The sequence below is a fragment of the Sciurus carolinensis genome (assembly GCF_902686445.1).
Source record: "Sciurus carolinensis chromosome 14 unlocalized genomic scaffold, mSciCar1.2 scaffold_125_arrow_ctg1, whole genome shotgun sequence".
Classification (NCBI taxonomy): Eukaryota; Metazoa; Chordata; class Mammalia; order Rodentia; family Sciuridae; genus Sciurus; species Sciurus carolinensis.
Genome location: NW_025920110.1, coordinates 723,874 through 745,961, shown reverse-complemented (window position 1 = coordinate 745,961; position 22,088 = coordinate 723,874). Strand labels below are relative to the sequence as shown.

The 22,088-nt window shown below is 36.8% G+C and overlaps 1 long non-coding RNA gene across 1 annotated transcript in view; it reads left to right on the top strand.

Moving 5' to 3' along the window:
- The first annotated feature begins 330 nt into the window (after positions 1 to 330).
- The window catches only part of LOC124973331 (uncharacterized), a 49,551-nt gene continuing 27,793 nt past the window's right edge, over positions 331 to 22,088 (top strand). Inside the window, exon 1 of the long non-coding RNA XR_007106668.1 lies at positions 331 to 812. This is a non-coding gene — a long non-coding RNA (uncharacterized LOC124973331). The remainder of the gene's footprint in view (positions 813 to 22,088) is intronic.

Genomic DNA, 22,088 nt, shown 5'->3' with positions numbered 1-22,088 from the left:
TTATTCCATTGAGATAACTCAGAACAAAGCTTGAAATATGAAAAAAAAACCTAGTGGGATGACTTTTTCTTGCATAAATATTCATGAAAAAAGACACTGGAAGGGAGGGGCAGAAAGTACCTTCAAACATTTAGGTTTTGAAATATTCTCCAATTCAAAAGCAGACTCAGATGGCACCGACTGCAGCTTCCGCCTCAGCTCCCTAGGGGGCGCAGTCAGCACAGGAAGTCACTGGATCCCCAGCAAAATTGCAGGCGGGTGGGCGGGGCGAGTTGGAAAATAGAAGAGCGCGAAGGGGCGGCCCTGGGCAGAATTGCCTCTCTCCACCAATCCACGGAGCACTGCGGGCGCAGCAGCTGCTCCAGCGGCAGGTGCTGCGGTCTGTGCTTGGGCCAAGTTGGCATCCGTGTGTCCTTGAAGCGCCTGTGCGGGGTGCACGCTCTGTGTTATCAGTGAGAGCAGCCAGAAGTCAGGGCAGAGCGGTTGTCCCCGACAGTCTCCCCTGGGCCGTCGAGGGCTCCAGATGCCCTCTTCAGTTCCGCTGCTCTGCTGCGGAGCTCATTCCCACCCGAGGGACAGCTGCTGTGGTCTACGCACCCAGGCGCTTGGGTTGCTTGGCTCTTTGTTCAGCTGCAGCGCTGTGCCCCCTGAACTGGCGGGTCCAGAGAGACCCTGGTGTCCACGCTCTGGGGCCCCGTTCAGCGCAGAAGACCCCCAGACCAGCACCCGGCAGTGGGCAAGGGTCAGCCCAGGTGACTGCGATCATGGGCACTGCAGGACTCCAGCTGCATTAGTTCCGGGAGCTGCCCAAGGTAGGTGTCGCTGGGAGATGGTGGGAATGGCCTGCTCGTGGGCTCAGGTGCGGTGAAGCCTCCTCAGTGGCCTATGGTGTTCACAGGCTGGATGAGCTCTGGCTTGTGGGCCTGGCCTCGGGGGCACAGCATCGCGAACTTGGCGAGTGCTAGCATCTGGGTCCCCACCTTTCTTTCGGAGTCACCCAGTAGGGACTGCACGTCGCTAGGTCTGGAGGCCATGAGTTGGTGATGTGGTGTGCCTTTAATCCTCAAAGAATCAAGGAGAGGGAAACTGAGCTAGCTAGAGTGCACCGTGCTGCTGCTCTTTCTTCCTTAATCAAAGCCAGGTGAAAACTTTAAAGCTGCGACCCTGCCCTCCACTCCTTGAAAGAATGTCAGAGACCAGTCCCATTACTCCAATTAAAGGTTGGTTGATTAGTGTCTGAGTCTCAGCATCACAGTCTTGTTAACTAAGGATGAGTGACATCAGCGGTGGACTTCAAGTGTCAAGTGCCAGTCACCAAACCCACCCTTTCAGTCCTCTGCCCTGGGCTCCGTCCTCCATGTCCCCCAAGGCCTGGTTCCCCACCCCAAGTGGGTGTTGTGCAATGTTGAAGCAAAACTCTCAGCATCCACAGCTTTGCCACTCTACTGTTTCTCCCTCTGTTGGCTATTTAGAATACAGTAGTGATCTCTAAAATAGGGAAGGAGAATGCTGATTTCAAATGACCTTTTTTAAACGGAGGCACAATCTCTTGTGCAAGAGTTTTTCCACCTAAATCTGAATTTCCTGACTAAATCTTTGTCAAGCCTGCTAGTTGCGTCTTTCACAGAAGACCCCTTTTTGATGGGGTCTTTAAAACACAGTAGTGAACTTGTTTTGCTGCTAACAACTTTAGAAAAATTAGCTGTACTATTCATTACCTCTATCCTGAAATACTGACACACTAGGAAACTGTGCACTCTGGGTTTGATAGAAGTTGCCAGCACTGGCTGTGTCCTGTGTCTGGTGAAGGTCATTTAGGTGTGCCAGTGATTTCAATTTGATAATGTTTTAAAGGTCCAAACTCCAATTCTGGTCAGTTAGCTTGAAAACATAACTTTTAAATTAATGCTTATCTAATGTTTTCTGAGTCATCTCCTGTAGGTTTTCTTAAATGCCTTCTTTTGTGTTTAACTACATGAAAACAAATTACTGTATTTCTGGTTAGCTCTTCCATTACTTGTAAAAATTTATTTCATTTATCTGTGCTTTTTGCTTATTTAGTGTGTGACAAAAGAATTGTCATTTTGTAAAATGTAATATTTGGATTGACTACTTCAGTTATCTTGGATTCACCAGAGCTAAGGAACCCTTTGTTTATATTTTTCTATATCATTACAAGCTTCATTTAAATACTAAGGCTTAAATATTTTCAAGCATAATTTTTTCCTCCTAAACTTCTGAAGGAAGACATGGTTTCAACTTCATTAATATATAGAAAGTAAATATGCATGTATTTTGCATGTGAATATTGTGCTCTGTGAAGTAGTATTTAAATGTTTAATTGAAGAAAATACTGAGAATTATATGGATGTACAACCATTTTCCTTCCTGGAAGACATTTTCATGAACTATCTAGAAGGTACCATTTGTGATTATTGTTTAGACTTTCCTTTTAAATTTTTTTCCTTTTAAATTTTTCATGCTTACTTTACCAGACTTCTAAAAAAAAAACTTGGATAATTTTAGGATGATTATCACTTGGATCACATTTCAGTGTGGTTCAACCATTTATAATTTTATTTATTCAATTAAGGTAATTTTATTTCTAGAAAACTATACATTTATCTGTAGTTGTGTTAAAAGAGAGAGACATCTTCTGCCCACTTTATATAGAGGTGCCCACATCTTGACATTAAAGATGATATAGCTCAGGTATAGACCATTTCTGTCACAAGGACCCCTCGTGGTGACCTCTGATAACCACACACATGTTCTCCTGCTGCCCTCCCCACCTCTTCTGGCCACCATTAATCCTTTTCCATTTTTATGAGTTTATCATTTCAAGAATTTGTAAATGAATTGTAGAATTTTGATGACCTGGGCTTTGGTTTTGAAAAGTAGAAATATTTCAGTTAATTACTGCAATTTAGTAAATGTAATTCAGAAGCAGATCCCATATCATTCTTGGTTAGAATGATTGTTGTATTTCCTAATATTTTTCTGTGGTATGTGGGAGAGTTCAATAAGATTTAATGAGTATTTATCTGTCAAATGAAGGTTTGAGAATTAATTACAATTTTTCTTCAAGTAAGCTCATTAGTATGATTTCCACTGAGATTTAAAAACATAGCAGCTGTCAGTATCCCATTATTTTTTTGTAGTGAGGTTGGAACCCAGGGTCATCTCACTACTGAAACATATGTAGTTCTTTTTATTTTTATTTTTAATTTGAGGCAGGTTTTTACTAAGATGCTTAGGCTGACATCAAACTTGCAGCCCACCTTCCTAGGCATGTGTCATCATGCTCACTTGCTACCCACTTTTTAATGAACAGAGATTGCCCCTTCTAAATATTACTATTTGAATAGTTGCTGCAACTAAATTTACTTCAGAATTATGAAAACTCAGTAACTGTACCCAAGAAAAGTTAACACTGTGATGACACATATCTGAATCAAAAGTATGTAGGTAGATTTGTACCAAAAGATGTAATAAAGCACAGGAATACTTTGAACACTCTATCTTCCTTTCTACTAACACTTTTAAAATATGGTAATAAATTGACAAAAATACAAAGAAGTTCTTAAATTTTTCTAAGGATCTCAATTAGAGTTTATTGGCCTTGTTCCCATTTATATTTGATCATATGACACATAGTAATAGTTCAGTTGTGGCATCTTCTATGGCTGAAGCCATACTGGACAGATGGTGTGTACAAAAAGCTGGGGGTCTGTGCCTGCCCTGGGGAAGCTCATAAGCAGGGTACAGATGCCCACATAATCAAATAACTTTGTTAATTAGCTAAAACAGTTTCTCTTAGCAATGTACACATGACATAAGTAACAGGTTGTATGTTACCTTCTATAAGGCAAATATAGGTTACTGATTTGGTGTCCTAGCAAGTTAAAATTTCCCATTTGCAGATTTTTGCCTCTCTCTATGTTTTAAACAGAAATTTAAAAGACTATAACCAAAGATGGGAATGGTGTTTAGACAACAAATTGAATTCTCTCTTCCTCTAGTTTTCTAATGTGTACATGAGACTGTAAGTTTGTCTTTTAACATTCTATGAAAAGCAACAGAGAGACAGAGCTGAGAGAGAAAGAGAGAATGCAGGTGGGTGAATTGACCAAAACCAACTCAGCAAGACTTGGCACAAATTTGTTTACTTCAAACTTTTTATGACCAAAGACCAAACAGCAAACCTCTTGGTCATTTTATAGTCTTGTTTTGCTACACCAACTCTTCATGTGCTCCGAGTGGATCAGGGTGACCATGAAAGGATAACATAGTATGAAAATATTGCTTAATTTACATCAGATATGGAGTCCTCTCCAGTTGCTCAAGACCTTGACATCACCTAGAATTTTTTTTTTTTTTTTTGGTGAAATATGTGAGAACTCTTCTATGGGGGATATAGGGAGGAACATTAAGTACCTTGATGCAAACTGTGTCTCAGTACCAATGGAAAATGATATACTCAGATTAAAGAGACTTTGTTTTATACACTTCTAAGTACATCAAACATTGCCTCCCATGTTTGAATACATACATATAGAAATGTTTTGATATTACCAGATTATGAATCTCACAGATGTCTTGGTGTCTTTCCTGGAAGTTCCTCTGTGAGGGGAAAAAATACTTAGGATAGTTTGTTGCTAGGTATGTTGCACCAGTTTGCTGTGTTATATGCACTAATGGGGGATCAGCCTCAAAAGACTGTCCTTTCTTTTTCTCATCAAAAGCCACATTGAATTATTCCAATTTTTTTCTGAAAAAAATAAATATTTTATTTTTTTGCACCAGTCATTGAAGACTTAGATAAAGCTGTGTACTTCAGTGAAAAGAGGAATTAACTTTCCAACAATTTTTTTAAATGCTCCAGCACATAATTTCAATGAGAATGATTAAAATTTTCTTTTATCTGTTTCAGGATTTTTTATGCCATATTTCTATAAGCATTTTTATATCCAATCTCTATTATCCATTGGTCAGTGTTGTGAATCAAGGGAAAAATGAAGATAAAATTAACACATACCAAAGGTAATTATTCTAACTGATGATTCTACAAAATACTTCTAATATACATTTTGTATGTATTTTGTATTTAATCACATATTTATGTTTGTTTAATAGAATAAAATATAAGTATGAAAAATGATGAATATTCAAATCATCCTCATGGACTTGTGTAAAAACAGTTTTTTTCATATTTATGAAAATATTTATTTTTCAGAATACAGAATAGATTATCATCATAATGAATATTTTTCCAGAATATGAACAGTTTATTCTAGCACAGCTAACTAATTATATATTGATAGAAGCTTAGGCCTTCATAGCACCCATTTCATCTAAGCTCAAATAAATATCCAGAGAGCAAAAAGGTCTATTGAAACTAGAACCCAAAGGGAAAGATGAGAACACTGCCTCCTAAACCCAATTCTCCACAGCAAGACTTCAGAATATCCATCAAAATGCATTCTACTGTCATGTACAACTAATTTTAAGTAATAATAAAAATATACTAAAAATGAACAAAAACACTATAAAAATGCTTTATTAGTGTTGTGACTGGACCTGCAATGAAACTGGAAAGCAGTTTTTAAATATTCATGATGGCTCCTCAGTGACATCAGAAGAATCTAAGATATTTATTCAGCACAGACTCACTCAATTACTTTAAGGAAAACAATATCTTTCCAAAGCAAAGAAAAACACAGTGAGAAGACTTAGTATCAAGAGCAACTCTCTTTTGTCATCAACTCTAGGTCTCCCAGCTGACCTGTAGGTTGATTCCCATTGCTTCCAGTCTTACCATTCTCCTCAATGGGTGTTATACTCCTTCTTTGCTTATTTTGGACAGGAATGTTCCTGTCCTTGGGCTTCCCTAGCATTTTGTAGATGGTTCTGATCACACTTCAGGGAATGGTTGAAGAGAAGGACTGCTGGCACTTCATGAACATTAGGAGGTATTGTTCCTCTTTCTTATCCAAGATCTTGACAAATGGAGTGAAAATGAGGCTTTCCTTGCCTGGAGAAGCCACACAGTCATCTTTAAGTCACTTCCCAGGATGTCCACATATCCATAATTTTCCTCAGTATCCACCTCAGCAGTGACCAGGAAGAATTACTTCAGCTAAGAGTCTCTACTCCTCTATTTCCATCTTCCACTCAGGGTAAAACACATCAGGTAAGGGACTGTGTTTGGATTGTGTAAAGTCCTCTCTGTGGCTGGCCCACTCTCAGAGCAGGGGCCGAACTGGAATGTGTGGGCTTCTATTGCTTCTTGAAGAAAAATCCATTATTTTCTTTGTTGCCCCCCTGGACTGCTTGCAGCCTTGCCACCTACCTCATTCTTCCTACAGCTGTCCAGTGCCTGGGAGTTGGTGACATATGGTAGCTGTGGTCCACACTAACTGAACTCGTAATGTCTGATGGCTGCTCATTTCAAATAACTCACCTGGTTTTCTGGGTGACCGGCTAAATTGTCTTTTCTGCCAGGTTGGGGTCCATAGGACTGGGAGAATCCATGCAAAGAACTGCATTAGAAAATTCAGAAGATTTTGGTGATAGGAAGATTCAGATGCCTGTTTCAATAGTCATAGGCCTGTCAGCAAACAGCAAAAGTGCAGGCTCCCTATGTGACTCTTCGGGGTCTTACTGCAGATTCCTGCAAAATTATACATTGTTTGGGTCAGAATGCTGACCAGAGAGGAGAAGGCTGTGTGCTCTGGGGACCCCAGGAGGACACAAGTTCCTAGACATAAGCCTGGGAATGGGACTGGTCTCTGGGTATTCCTGAATATTCCAGCAGGACTGAGAACTGAACTTGGCACAGGCTTGAGCTGGGGCATGACCATCATGGTAGTGTGAGAAGAAGACTGGCTGCAGAGCCCAGCACTAGGTGGCCAACAGACACCCAGCACAGTGGACCAGGATCAGGGATGGAGTAGACCAGGGTGGTAGTAAAAGAAGGAAGGAGGGAAAGCAATGCAACTGGGAGCCCAGTGGTTAGAGGAATGTAGGGAGAGTGGGGAGGGATGAAGTTATGCAGGATTCAGGCTTAGGAAGCCTCCAGTAAGTTTTTGTAATGTGGTTAATTTCTTGAAATTGTTAACTACAATTCTAAGCCCCCACAACATATATGAGAATTACCTTGAAAACTGTGAACATCTAAGAAATATTATAAGTTTTATGATACAATTATGGAAAATATATCACACATAAAAATGTGAAATCAATGACATGACACCAGCAGAAACAAAAACAGTATTATAAATGACTACAGGTCAAACAGAATGTCTTATTAAAAACAAAGTCTAAAGAAGAACCAGCTCAATGCTGCCTGGGTTGCTGTGATTAAGAACCAGAATGACCAATGAATGCCAAGAATTCCTACAATATGTACGCACACTCATGTGCATTTACAGTTAGCTCCCTAATATTTTAAAGATACAGCTGAACCTGTGCTCCAGAGCAGTTCATGACAAAGCACAATTCATTTTATTATATGATTCAGGAGGCTAGACAATAACACAGTGACTATCTGTCTCAGAACTATATTCCCAGTGACTCACTGTGTTTGGAAATTAGTTAAGTAACGAAAGAAACAAATGAAGGAAATCACAAATAAAAGAGCATACTTTGCAAAGCTTTGATTAAAGAAAAAGCATCATAGGCTGAATACAGTAGCACTTTCTGATAATCCCAGCAGCCCAGTAGGCTAAGTCTGGAGAATCACAAGTTTGAAGGCAACCTCAGAAGCTTAGTGACAAGTTGTCTCAAAATAAAAAGTGAAAAAAAGATGAACTGTGAATGTAACTCAGTGGTAAAGCACTACTTGGTTCAGTCTAAGTACAGAGAGAGTGAAAGAATGATCAAAGTGTCTTAAGGTAAATGAATGAGAAGTACAAACATATATTCAAAGAAAGAATGTGCTAATGTTTCAAAAAATGAATATGGTGTCTATTATTAAATCTCTTAATTTCAGGCTTTCCTCTGATAGCCATAAACACAGGTTATTATTACATATTACATAACTAAGAAGATTTCTTGATTCATTTCAAAGCATGAATTTATTCCCATTTTTATATAAAACTACTATGAGGAGAATAATTTATCCAAATATAATGGATATGTGTTTTATAAACTGAAAGTTTCCAGGATAGATGTGCAAGTAATCCAACAACTGGGAAAATGAAAAAGAAAATTATTTTATTTATATTAGTCAAGGCCAGGGAAAATGTCACATATGTTTCAATCATTGCCTACAAGACAAAGAAACAATTTTTTTTTTAAAATTGTGAAACATAAGGTTCCGTCACAGAAAAAAATTTTGGTGAAATGTGGTACTTTCTCCTTGTAGAAATAAAGAGAAATCAATTAGAATAATTCTTCTGTAAACAGTATTCAATTTTATTTAAAAACATTAAAATCAATCAGATTGCTATCTCCTAAGATATCTTCACACAGCCCTTGTAACAAAACTTTTCATTAACTATTTAAATGAAAAAAATGTCCAATTCTATCGAAAATAGTATACTGAGACTCTTTTAACTTAACCATAAATCAGGATGGAAGGAAAATACTAAACTACACTTAGTTGCTTCTCATCATGTATGTAAACCTACATGAAGAAATTTAGCTCTGAATATTCTATCCCTTTGCTTTCATCCATACAAAGCATGCAGATGATACATTCCTTCCTATCTCATGTTTTAAATGTAAAGCATGTATATGAACTCTCTGCTTCATAATCCTGATTTTTTTCTCTGTTTTTTCATGTTTTAAATTTGTTTATCTTTGGAAATTGAATAATTATCTCAAAAGTGTCATTCAGCTAGATATTATCTTTAACAGAAAAATTTCCATCGCCTGAAGGTTTTGAAATTAAATAGCTTGAAAATTAAATAGCTTTGAAAATTAAATAGTTATTTTCTGTAGCATGATGAAGATCAGTGATGAATAAGAAATCTAAGAGAAAAAGGATTTCTTAACCTTTATGCTTTATTAGAATATACTTAGGATATATGTGACATTAGAAACAAAACCCAAATAATGCACAAAGAAGCAAGGTAATTCCTAAAAGTATGATTAGGAGTAAAGTTAAAAAGTAATTTAAAAGGAAAAAATAGAACATAAATCCATACAAACAGTAGTATGAAAACACATAACTGAAATTCAAATTCAAACATTTTGATGCTATGAAGACATAACTTTTGTCCATCTTGTCTGGTTTCCATACCAAAACTACCCAGGAAGGCATTTTACCTGAGATTTGAAAGCTTTTAACTATATTTGAACCTCATTAATCTTTGCCCTTTTTTTTCTGTAATTGAACCTTAGTTTCTTGGTAATTGGTAAACTCTTTTTCAAACTGAAAAGGAAAAGAGAAGAAAATTTGGAAATGAAATGTAGTATTCCTTATATAAAAATATATATGATATGCAAATAGAACATACATTTCTGAATTGGTTTGGTAAAATGAATGGTAGGTTTTGTGATCAGTCACCGAAGTCTTTCTCTACGTTTCTCAAGTTCCCAGAAAAATCATTCATTTACAAGGGAAGGCAAAGCCAGATGTGAAGTCTATGGCTTTCTCTCAGCAGAGCAAACTGGCTCATAGATATCTATCACCATGGCCTTCTTTAAAATCCCTAAATGTCTCTGTGATTTTGTGTGAAAATAAGAGAACAAAGCATTATATTGAATTCCTCTCTGCCACCACTTTTATAACCTAATAATAAAATTTACATGAAGTTTATCAAGATAATTTTAAAAATTTCTTTCCAAAATATTTTATTAATAAACACTTCTATAAATACATCAGTTACTTGCTGTTTTCTTATAACAACATATCTCCTGTACCTTTGAGCAATTAATGGTAAGTTAATCTTACAAAGTCCCTAGTGCTGTACCTTCTGGGAGGAAGCAGACAATAAAATTTGGGGAATCCAATGAATTTTCTAATTTATATTGCCACTCTTCACAACTTCCCACCTTGCATTCAAATAGCCCTCTTCTGCCATCATCAGGATTAAAACCCTCCCGTAAGAAAACTGAGTTTAAATAAGATATTGTCTCATAATCGAGAATAAGTATTTAACTCTTTTGAAAAACAATAAAATCATTAAAAGAAGATAGAACTACTCCACAAATGTAGCCTCAACCTTTAAACACAGTCAAACCCACCAAGAAAAATAACAATATGGATCCCAATAGTACTCAAAGGACTTTTACTTATATTTATTTTAGAAAGGGATCTTATTTTGCCCAAAACAGAAAGAGTCAGTTAGTAGTCTGCAGCTAGATATGAGATTAAAAAAAAAAAAAAACAAATTTTTGCACCTCTGAGTCTGAGTCCCTCTGATGAAACCACACCACCTCACTACAATTCAAGTGTATATAATGCTTTCCAGTATTTCTAATATACTACTTTTAGAGAGGTTTTAGAAACATGGCAAAACTGAGCAAAAGTTGGAGGTACTGTGTATCCCTATACTCCCCACATAAGCATACAAGCAATTACATATTTGAATTTTAAAGAGCAAAAAACACTTTAAAGCTTTATAGCCAAAACTCTGTGAAGTAAACAACATTATTTTAACTCCCATTTGTAAGTGGGGAATGTAAATCACAGGCTACTGATCCTCACTCCCATCCTCTGTTTCCAGGTGAAGATCATAGAAACTAACAGTAAATCTGCACAATGTCCTTAAGTTAACCTAAACCCCAGGAAAGTGAGCACTCCCACTACTACAGCAGCTCCTCCAAACTTCTCCTACCATGAAGTAAGTAGAAAAATGCTAATCCTAAACCTAACATAAGAAATTTACAACCCCAATCACATTCAGAGGTTAACCCAACACCTCCTGCCATGTGAGGCTTTACAGGGACATTCTGAATCAATTGTTTCAATACCTGGTTACATTCTCAGTCCTCTGTATTTTTGTCTTTCATCTTGCCCCTTAAAATATAATCTTACATTTTTTATTTGAGACAACTTTTTTAGTGTTCTTAGCCAATTCTCACTTTTCTAAACTGTTGAACATCATTCACTTTAGTATCCACTATAATTTCACAATCATTTCCCTCTAAAAATGGTGACTTTCCAAATTATAAATTATAACCTCACATATGGTGGTAACTCCACAGCTGTGAATTCAACTGGCCACAAATGTTGCTTAAATATAAATTTAAATTAACAAAAGTCAATTAAAATTTAAAAATCTAGGTCCAAAATCACACTAACCATTTTAAAGGACACAACAGACACACTGTCTGTCAAGTAGAACAGAATAGATTGTGAAACATTCCAATCTTCCATAAGGGACACGTCTGCTCCACAGCATAAATATTTGCAAATAAAATATGTCTCTATATGCAATGTATTTTCTGTATGTTCCCATACAAGAACACATGCTTCTTATCCTACTCCTGATTGCTCCTCCCAAATTGTTTTATGTTGGCTTGCTATAGGACTTTTCCTCATTTCTCTGCTTGTCTCATTCCAATTTCTCCTAAGATGAAATTTTCTACATCACAATTTATATACTGGTGGCTTCCAAATACCTATCACCAAGACAACTTCTCATCTAAATTCCAGAATACTAGTCAACCCATAAATACATTTTCAATTACTTAAATAAAAGTGTTCAAGCAAAACAAAAAATTTAAAACAATAAAACCTTCTCAAAACCAAGCTTAACTTCTCTTTACAAAACTTGATTTTTGAACACAGTTATTCTTTGTAAATTACAATTCAAATATGCCTCCTCTACTCTTAAACTTCTAATGGCTTTATTATAATCATGAAATAAGAATCCCCTGGGATTTGGTCTCTTTTTTTTTTATAATACAATAAATATCTAACAGTATGCCTAGGACATTTCACAGGGTAAGGTGCTGGTTGTAATTAAGACTGTTAAGCAGAACATGGCTGGTTCTTCTATTAAGCAGTCTGGTAGTGAACTAAAAGCTAACACCCCAAGTCCATGAGGAGTACCAGTGATAAAGTCAGAGAAAGACTGAATGCCACTGAATGATTCCTGGAGTAAAAAAATTATAATATCAGGATTATAGAACTTGAAATGTTAGCTGAGAAGTGCAGCTAGCATTTCCAGCAGAGAAAAAAAGCAATGCACAGAGGAAGTACAAGCAAATTCTTTGTCAGGAGCACAAAAGAAGCTATAAAAACCAGTTGTGGAGATGAAACTGGAGATATACAAAAGGAATAAAAGGTTTTTTTTCCACAAGTTTAATTTTTAATATTCTATTTTTAACTTATTTACATTTTTTTGCAATAAACCAGATACATTTTAACTTATTATTTATACATGTCAGAATGCATTTATACATTTTGAAATATACACAAAAGAAGTAGAGTCTTGGGATGGGGATATAGCTAAGTTGGTAGAGTGCTTGCCTTGCCAGCACAAGGCCCTGGGTTCAATCCCCAGCACCACAAAAAAAAAAAAAAAAAAAAAAAAGTAAAAGTATAGTCTCTCATTTTTCTTATTATACTAATTTAGGATCACATCATTCATGCAGTTGTACTTGTACATGAGGTAATAATGACTGTTTCACTTTACTATCATTCCTACCTGCATAAAAATCCCCCTACATTTGCTCCCCTCTACCTAATATTAAGTGATTCTATTATTTTCTATTGTCCCCTCACTTATTGTGAATTAGCATCCACATAACAGAGAAAACATTTGGACTTTGGTAGTTTAGGGTTTGGCTCATTTAACTTAGCATATTTTCTATCTCCATCTATGTACTAACAAATGCCAGAATCTTATTTTTCTTTAAAGCTGAGTAGTATTCCATGGCATGCTATCTATACACCATATTTTCTTTATCCATTAATCTGTTGAAGGGCATCTAGATTGTTTCCATATTTTAGCTGTTGTTAATTGAGCTGCTGTAAACATTGGTATGGCTGTGGCACTGTAGTATGCTGATTTAAATTCCTTTGGGTATAAACAGAGGAGTGGGATTGGTGGGTCAAATGGCAATTCCATTCCAAGTTTTCTGAGAAATATCCATACTGCTTTCCATAATGGTTGCACCAATTTTCATTCCCACCATCAGTGGATGAGTGTGCCTTTTTCCCCACATGCTTGACAACATTTAGTGTTGCTTGAATTATTGATAATTGCCATTCTGATTGGAGTAAGTGGAAATCTTAGATTTTATTTGCAGTTCCCTAATTGATAGAGATATTAAACATTTTTTCATATATGTATTGAATGACTGTATATCTTCTTCTGTGAATTGTCTGTTCAGTTTCTTATTCCATTAATTTAATGGATTATTTGTTCTTCTGGTGTTAAGTTTTTGAGTTCTTTATATAGCCTGGAGATTAATGCTTTTTCCAAGGAGCATGTGGTAGATTTTCTCTTAATCTGTAGGCTCTATCTTCACATTATTGATTGTTACTTTTGCTGAAAAGAAGTTATTTAGATTGAGATCATCCCATTTATCGATTCATAATTTACCTTCTTGTGCTTTAGTGATCTTGTTAAGATAATTAGATCCTTGATGGACATGGTGAAGATTTGGGCCTACTTTTTTTTTCTAGTAGTCACAGGGTCTCTGTTCCAGTTCCAAAGTTTTTGATCCACAGTGAGCTGAGTTTCATGCAGGGTGAGAGATAAGGGCTTAATTTTGGGTTTTTTACATGTGATTTTCCAGTTTTACCAGTACCATTTGTTGAATGAAGTATCTTTTCTCAGTGAATTTTTTGGTGCCTTTACCTAACATGAGATACATGATTTATGTGGGTTTGTCTCCATGTCTTCTATTCTGTACCATTGGTCTATATGTCTGTTGTGGTGACAATATCATGTTTTAATTACTATGGCTCTGTAGTATAGTTTGAGATCTGGTATTGTGATGCTCCCTGCTCCACTTTTCTTGCTAAGATTTGCTTTGACTCGTCTGAGTATCTTATTTTTCCAAGTGATTTTCATGATTGCTTTTTCTAATTCTATGATGAACACCTTTGGGATTTTAGTAGAAATTGCATTAAATTTGTATAATGCTTTTTGTAATATGACTATTTTGACAATATTAATTATGCCTATCCAGGAACATGGGAGGTCTTTCCATCTTCTAAGTTCTTCAGTTTCTTTCTTTAGTGTTTTATAGTTTTCATTGTAGAGGTCTTTCACCTCTTGTTAGATTGATTTCCAAGTATTTTTTAGGTGATTGGGAATGTGGTAGTGTTTTTATTTCTCCTTCAATGGATTCATTATGGATGTATAAAAATGTGTTTGATCTATGGGCATTGATTTTATATCCTGCTGCTTTTCTGAATTCATTTATTCTAGATGTCCTTTCATGGAATTTTTTTGATCTTTCAAATGAAGAATCATGTCATTGGCAAATGGTGATAGTTTGTTTTCTTCTTTACCTATTTGTATACCTTTAATTTTATTTCTTCTGGCTAGAATTTCAAGGACAATGTTGAGTAAAAGTGGTGAGAGAGGGCATCCTTGGATTGTTCCAGGTTTTAGAGGGAAAGCTTTCAATTTTTCTCTGTTTAGAATTATGTTAGCCTTGGGTTTAGCATATAGGGCTTTTATGATGTTGAGGTAGGTTCTTACTATCCCTAGTTTTTCTACTGTTTTGAATATGAAGAGGTGTTGTATTGTCAAATGCTATTTCTACATCTAATGAGATGATTGTATGATTCTTGTTTTTAATTCTATTTATATGATGTATTTTTTTTTATTTCTATATGTTGAAACAATGCTGCATCCCTCAGATGAACCGAACTTGATTATGGTGCACCATCCTTATGTTTTTGTGTGAGTTGCCAGAATATTATTGAGATTTTTGCATCTATGTTCATCAGGGATATTTTTCTGAAGTTTTGTTTCTTTGATGTGTCTTTGTCTCATTTTGGTATCAGGGTGATATTAGCCTCATAAAATGAACTTGGAAGGGTTTGTCTCTTTCTATTTCATGGATTAATTTGAAAAGTATTGGTGTTTGAAGATCTTGTAGAACTCAAATGAGAAGCTGTCTGGTCTTGGATTTTTCTAAGTTGGGAGGCTTTTAGTGGTGTTTTTAATTTCATTACTTGATATTTTTCTGTTGAAATCGTGCATGACCTTCTTATTTAGTGTAAGTAGGTCATATGTCTCTCTTTCTCTTGTCAGTGTGGCTAAGGGTTTATCAATTTTGTTTATTTTTTCAAAGAAACAAATATTTATTTTGTTAATTTTTTCAATTGTTTCTTTTGTTTCAATTTCATTGATTTCAGCTCTCATTTTAACTATTTCCTGTCTCCTACTACTTTTGGTGTTGGTCTGCTCTTCTTTTTTCTAGAGCTTTGAGCTGTAGTGTTAAGTCATTTATTTGTTGATTTCTACTTCTTTTGTTGAATGAGTTACATGAAATAAATCTTCCTCTAAGTACTGCTTTCATAGTGTCCCAGAGATTTTGTCATGACATGTCTTTGTTCTTGTTTACTTCTAAGAATTTCTTTTATTTCTCTCCTGATGTCTTCTGTTATCCATTCATCATGTAATAGTGTATTATTTAATCTCCAGGTATTGGAGAAGATTCTGTTTTTTTTTCTGTCATTTATTTCTAATTTCAATCCATTATGATCTCATAGAATACAAGGTAGTATCTCTATCTTCTTGTATTTGCTAACAGTAGCTTTGTGGCATAAAATAAGGTCTATTTTAGAGAAGGATCCATGTGCTACTGAGAAGAAAGTGTATTTATTCTTTGTTGGATGGTATATTCTATATATGTCAATTAAGTCTAAATTGTTGATTGTGTTATTGAGATCTATGGTTTCTTTATTCAATTATTGTTTGTAAGATCTATCCAGTGATGAGAGAAGTGTGTTAAAATCACCTAGTATTATTGTGTTGTGGTCTAGTTGATTTCTGGAATTGAGAAGGATTTATTTGATGTACATGGATGAGCCAATGTTCAGGACATAGATGGTTATGATTGTTATGTCTTGCTAATTTATGCTTCCCTTAAGCAGTATGAAATGTCCTTCTTTATCCCTTCTGACTAGTTTTGGCTTGAAGTCCACATTATCTGAAATGAGGATGGATTCTCCAGCTTTTTTGCTGTGTCCGTGTGCATGGTATGTTTTTTCCCATCCTTTTACCTTTAGTCTGTGGGTATCACTTTCTATGAGATGAGTCTCTTGCAGGCAGCATAATTTTGGATTTTTCTTTTTAATCCAGTCTGCCAGTCTATGTCTTTTGATTGATGAGTTCAGGCCATTAACATTCAGGGTTATTATTGTGATATGATTTGTATTCCCAGTCATTTGACTCATTTTTGTTTTTTGACATGATTTGGTTTCTCCTTTATTTGGCTATTCCTTTAGGTTAGTTCCTCCTGGTGCTGATTTCCATCATTGTTTTTCATCTCTTCCTCATGGAATACTTTGCTGAGAATGTTCTGTAATGCCGGCTTTCTTTTTGTAAATTCTTTTAGCTCTTATTTAGTATGGAAGGATTTTATTTCATTGTCAAATCTGAAATTACGTTTTGCTGGGTATAAGATTCTTGGTTGGGGCTTTTCAAGATGGTGGACTAGAGGGCGGCTACATTTCATGTTGCTCCAGGACGCAGGATTCAAAAGAGGAGATAGTGAGAGACTTGGGACCAACTCAAAGCTGCTGGGTGAGTCTCTCCCATTGGGGAGGCATCCCGGATGGGGCGGTAGCCCCGCAACGCAGGGAACTTTGTAAAGTAGAGTTGCTTGGCAAGATGCCCCTCCCCCCCTGCTGGAGCAGTAAACATGGACAACTGGGATCATCTTAGAGGAGGCGGTTCAGCACAGCGCTTGGACTCAGAGCAACCACTGGGGCTCTGAGCGGCTGCCTGAGGAGGAGCTGCATGGTGAGCTGTTTGGACTCAGAGCAATCGCTTCTGAACACCGAGGGGTTGCCTGGAGGAAGAGGAGAAGCGTGGTGGGTCACTTGGTCTAGGAGTGACTGCATCAGAGCTACAGGCAGTTGTGGGAGGAGGAGCTGCGTGGTGAGCTGTTTAGACTCAGAAGGACCGCTTCTGAACACTGGGGGATTGCCCAGAGGAAGAGGTGAAGTGCGGCAGGTCGAGTGGTCTAGGAGTGACTGCATCAGAGCCACAGGCTGTTGCCAGAGGAGGAGGCGAGTTGTGAGTTCTTTGGACACAAAGCGACCGCTCCTGAACACGGGGGGCCTGCCTGAAGGAGGAGTGCAGTGGGTTGCTGGTCTCTGAGTGACCAATCCTGAACATCCGGGGGGCTACCCTGAGGAGGAGGAACAGGGTGGGTCACTTGGACTCAGAGTGACTGCCTAGGGCTACGGGCGGTTGATGGGAGGAGGAGACACGAAGTGAGTTGCTTGGACTCCTAGTGACTGCATTCGGAAACCAGGCGGCTGTCTGGAGGAAGAGGTGTGTGACGGGTCTCTGGGTCTTGGAGCTATTGTACAGGGCTCCAAGTGGCGACTCAGAGGAGGGGCTGCATTGCCAGGTGATTAGGTGCACAGCAGGGTCCCAGGACTGGCTTCTTGGTGGAAGAGCCACACAGAGACATGCCTCGGGGTGGAGGGAAGTTTCCAGGACTGCAGGCAGATTCTCTGAGGAGAGGCAACCTAAGGAGACTCATCTGCGAAGGGTGAGGCTCCCAGGCCCAGGAGGTAAGTCCAGGCCCCTGGGAATGTTGCAGAGGAAGACAGCCCAGCCAAGGCAGTAGTTGTAGATTGAGAGGTAACCTCTAGGAGGGGAACTGACCAGCGAGACCTCCCCACCAGGTGAGTCTTCCCCACCAGGGTGAGGTTTTCCCACAAGCACAGTAAAACCAGAGACACAGGCTTAAATAGGCCTTGCCTCAGCCCACAGCCTAGTTCCCCTTTGGATGACCATTGGTCAACAAGTGGAGGCACCTCTGCCCACTAGCAGTGAATATACCCCACCTGAGGGTCACCAACATTAGAGAGGAAGCTTCCTTGTGGAGAACCGCATTATCAACTTCCTCCAAGACTTCAGGCTACTGAAAGATAAGAGGGGATAAACTAGCAATCTTCAGGGACATTATAAGTCAATAGAGGAAATCTGCAATATCTTAATGACCCACTGATTCCTGAACAATATGAGAAAACAAGGGAAGAAAATGCCCCAAACAAATCTAGATGTTACATCAATAAAATCCAATGACAGCATGGCAGAAGAAATGACAGAAAGGGAGTTCAGAATGTACATAATTAAAATGATCAGGGAAGCAAACGATGAGATGAAACAGCAAATGCAGGCATTGAATGATAGCACCAATCGGCAGTTAAAAGAGCAAATACAGGAAGCAAAAGATCATTTCAATAAAGAGTTAGAGATATTGAAAAAAAAACAAACAGAAATCCTTGAAATGAAGGAAACAATAAACCAAATTAAGAACTCCATAGAAAGCATAACAAATAGGATAGAACACCTGAAAGACAGAACCTCAGATATTGAAGACAAAATGTTTAACATTGAAAACAAAGTTGAAAAAACAAAGAAGATGGTAAGAAATCATGAACAGAATCTCCAAGAACTATGGAATATCATGAAAAGGCCAAATTTAAGAATTATTGGGATTGAGGAAGGCTTAGAGAAACAAAACAAAGGAATGAACAATCTATTCAATGAAATAATATCAGAAAATTTCCCAAATCTGAAGAATGAAATGGAAAATCAAGTTCAAGAGGCTTATAGGACTCCAAATACACAAAATTACAACAGACACACACCAAGGCACATTATAATGAAAATACCTAACATACAAAATAAAGACAGAATTTTAAAAGCTGTGAGAGAAAAGAACCAAATTACATTCAGGGGGAAACCAATACGAATATCAGCAGATTTTTCAATCCAGACCCTAAAAGCTAGAAGGGCCTGGAACAACAGTTTTCAAGCTCTGAAAGAAAATGGATGCCAACGAAGAATCTTATACCCAGCAAAACTTACCTTCAAATTTGATGATGATATAAAATCATTCCATGATAAACAAAAGCTAAAAGAATTTACAAAAAGAAAGCCAGCATTACAGAACATTCTTAGCAAAATATTCCATGAGGAAGAGATAAAAAACAAAGAAGCAAATCAGCAAAGGGAGGAATTATCCTAAAGAAACTGTCAAATAAAGGAGGAACCAAGGTGTGTCAAAAAATAAACAAATAAATAAAATTTAAAAAATGAACCAAATGACCGGGAATACAAATCATATCTAAATAATAACCCTCTATGTTAATGACCTGAATTCATCAATTAAAAGATAGACTGGCAGATTGGATTAAAAAGAGAGATCCAACAATATGTTTCCTGCAAGAGACTCACCTCATAGAAATAGATACCCATAGACTAAAGGTGAAAGGATGGGGAAAAGCATACCATGCACATGGACTCAGCAAAAAAGCTGGAGAATCCATCCTCATTTCAGATAATGTGGACTTCAAGTCAAAGTTAGTCAGAAGGGATAAAGAAGGACATTTCATCCTGCTTAAGGGAAGCATAAATCAGCAAGATATAACAATCATAAACATCTATGCCCCAAACAGTGGCTCATCCATGTATGTCAAACAAATCCTTCTCAATTTTAGAAACCAAATAGACCATAATACAATAATACTAGGTGATTTTAACACACCTCTCTCACCACTGGACAGATCTTCCAAACAAATTTGAACAAAAAAACCATAGATCTCAAAACACAATCAATAATTTAGACTTAACAGACATTTATAGAATATACCATCCAACCAAGAGTGAATACACTTTCTTCTCAGCAGCACATGGATCCTTCTCTAAAGTAGACCATATATTATGCCACATAGCTAATGTTAGTAAATACAAGAAGATAGAGACACTACCTTGTATTCTATCAGATCATAATGGATTGAAGTTAGAAATAAATGAAAGAGTAAAAAACAGAACCTACTCCAACACCTGGAGATTAAACAATATGCTATTATATGATGAATGGATAACAGAAGATATTAGGAAGGAAATTAAAAAATTCTTAGAGGTAAATGAGAACAAAGAAACACCATATCAAAATCTCTGGGACACTATGAAAACAGTACTTAGAGGAAAATTAATTTCATGGAGCACATTCAATAAAAAAGTAAAACTCAAAAAATAAACGACCTAACACAACAGCTCAAAGACCTAGAAAAAGAAGAACAGGGCTGGGGATATAGCTCAGTTGGTAGAGTGCTTGCCTTGCAAGCACGAGGCCCTGGGTTCAATCCCCAGCACCGCAAAAAAAAAAAAAAAAAAAAAAAAAGAAAAACAGACCAACAGCATAAGTAGTAGAAGACAGGAAATAGTTAAACTCAGAGCTGAAATCAACGAAATTGAAACAAAAGAAACAATACAGAAAATTGACAAAATAAATAGTTGGTTCTTTGAAAAAATAAACAAAATTGATAAAACTTAACCACGCTAACCGAGAAGATGAGAGAAAACCCAAATCACTAAAATTCGGAATTAACAAGGAAATATCACAACAGTCACGACTGAAATACAAAACATAATTAGAAGCTATTTTGAAAATCTGTACTCCAACAAAATAGAAAATTTCGAAGACATCAACAGGTTTCTAGAGACATATGAATTGCCTAAAGTGAACAAGGAGGACATACACAATTTAAATAGACCAATTTCAAGCAAAAAAATAGAAGAAGTCATCAAAAGCCTACCAACAAAGAAAAGTCCAGGACCAGAAGAGTTCTCAACCGAGTTCTACAAAACCTTCGAAGAAGAGCTCATTCCAATACTTCTCAAAGTATTCCATAAAATAGAAGAGGAGGGAACCCTCCGAAACTCATTCTATGAAGCCAATATTACCCTGATACCTAAACCAGACAGAGACACATTGAGGAAAGAAAATTTCAGACCAATATCCTTAATGAATATCGAGGCAAAAATTCTAAACAAAATTTTAGCAAATTGCATACAAAAACATATTAAAAAGATAGTGCACCATGATCAAGTGGGTTTCATTCCAGGGATGCAAGGTTGGTTCAACATCAGGAAATCAATAAATGTAATTCACCATATCAATGGACTTAAAGTCAAGAATCACGTGATCATTTCAATAGATGCAGAAAAAGCATTTGATAAAATACAGCACCCCTTCATGCTCAAAACACTAGGAAAAATAGGGATGGTAGGAACATTCCTTAACATTGTAAAGGCCATCTATGCTAATCCCATGGCTAATATCATTCTAAATGGTGAAAAACTGAAAGCATACCCCTAAAAACTGGAACAAGGCAATGATGCTCTCTTTCACCACTTCTTTTCAATATCGTCCTTGAAACTCTAGCCAGAGCAATTAGACAGACCAAAGAAATTAAAGGGATACAAATAGGAAAAGAAGAACTCAAACTATCCCTATTTGCTGATGATATGATTATATACTTAGAAGAACCAGGAAATTCCACCAGAAAACTTTTTAGATCTCATAAGTGAATTCAGTGAAGTAGTGGGATATAAGATCAATTCTCATAAATCTAATGCATTTTTACACATAAGTGATGAATCTTCAGAAAGAGAAATTAGGAAAACTACCAATTTCACAATAGCATCAAAAAAAAATAAAATACTTGGGAATCAATCTCACAAAAGAGGTGAAAGACCTCTACAATGAGAACTACAGAACACTAAAGAAAGAAATTAAAGAAAACCTTAGAAGATGGAAAGATCTCCCATGTTCTTGAATAGGAAGAATTAATTTTGTCAAAATGGCCATACTACCAAAAGTGCTATACAGATTCAATGCAATTCCAATTAATATTCCAATGATGTACCTTACAGAAATAGAGCAAGCAATTATGAAATTCATCTGGAAGAATAAAAAACCCAGAATAGCAAAAGTAATCCTTGGCAGAAAGAGTGAAGCAGGGGGTATCACAACACCAGATCTTCAATTCTACTACAAAGCAATAGTAACAAAAACAGCATGGTATTGGTACCAAAATAGAAAGGTGGATCAATGGTACAGAATAGAGGACACAGACACAAACCCAAATAAATATAATTTTGTCAAACTAGACAAAGGTGCCAAAAATATGC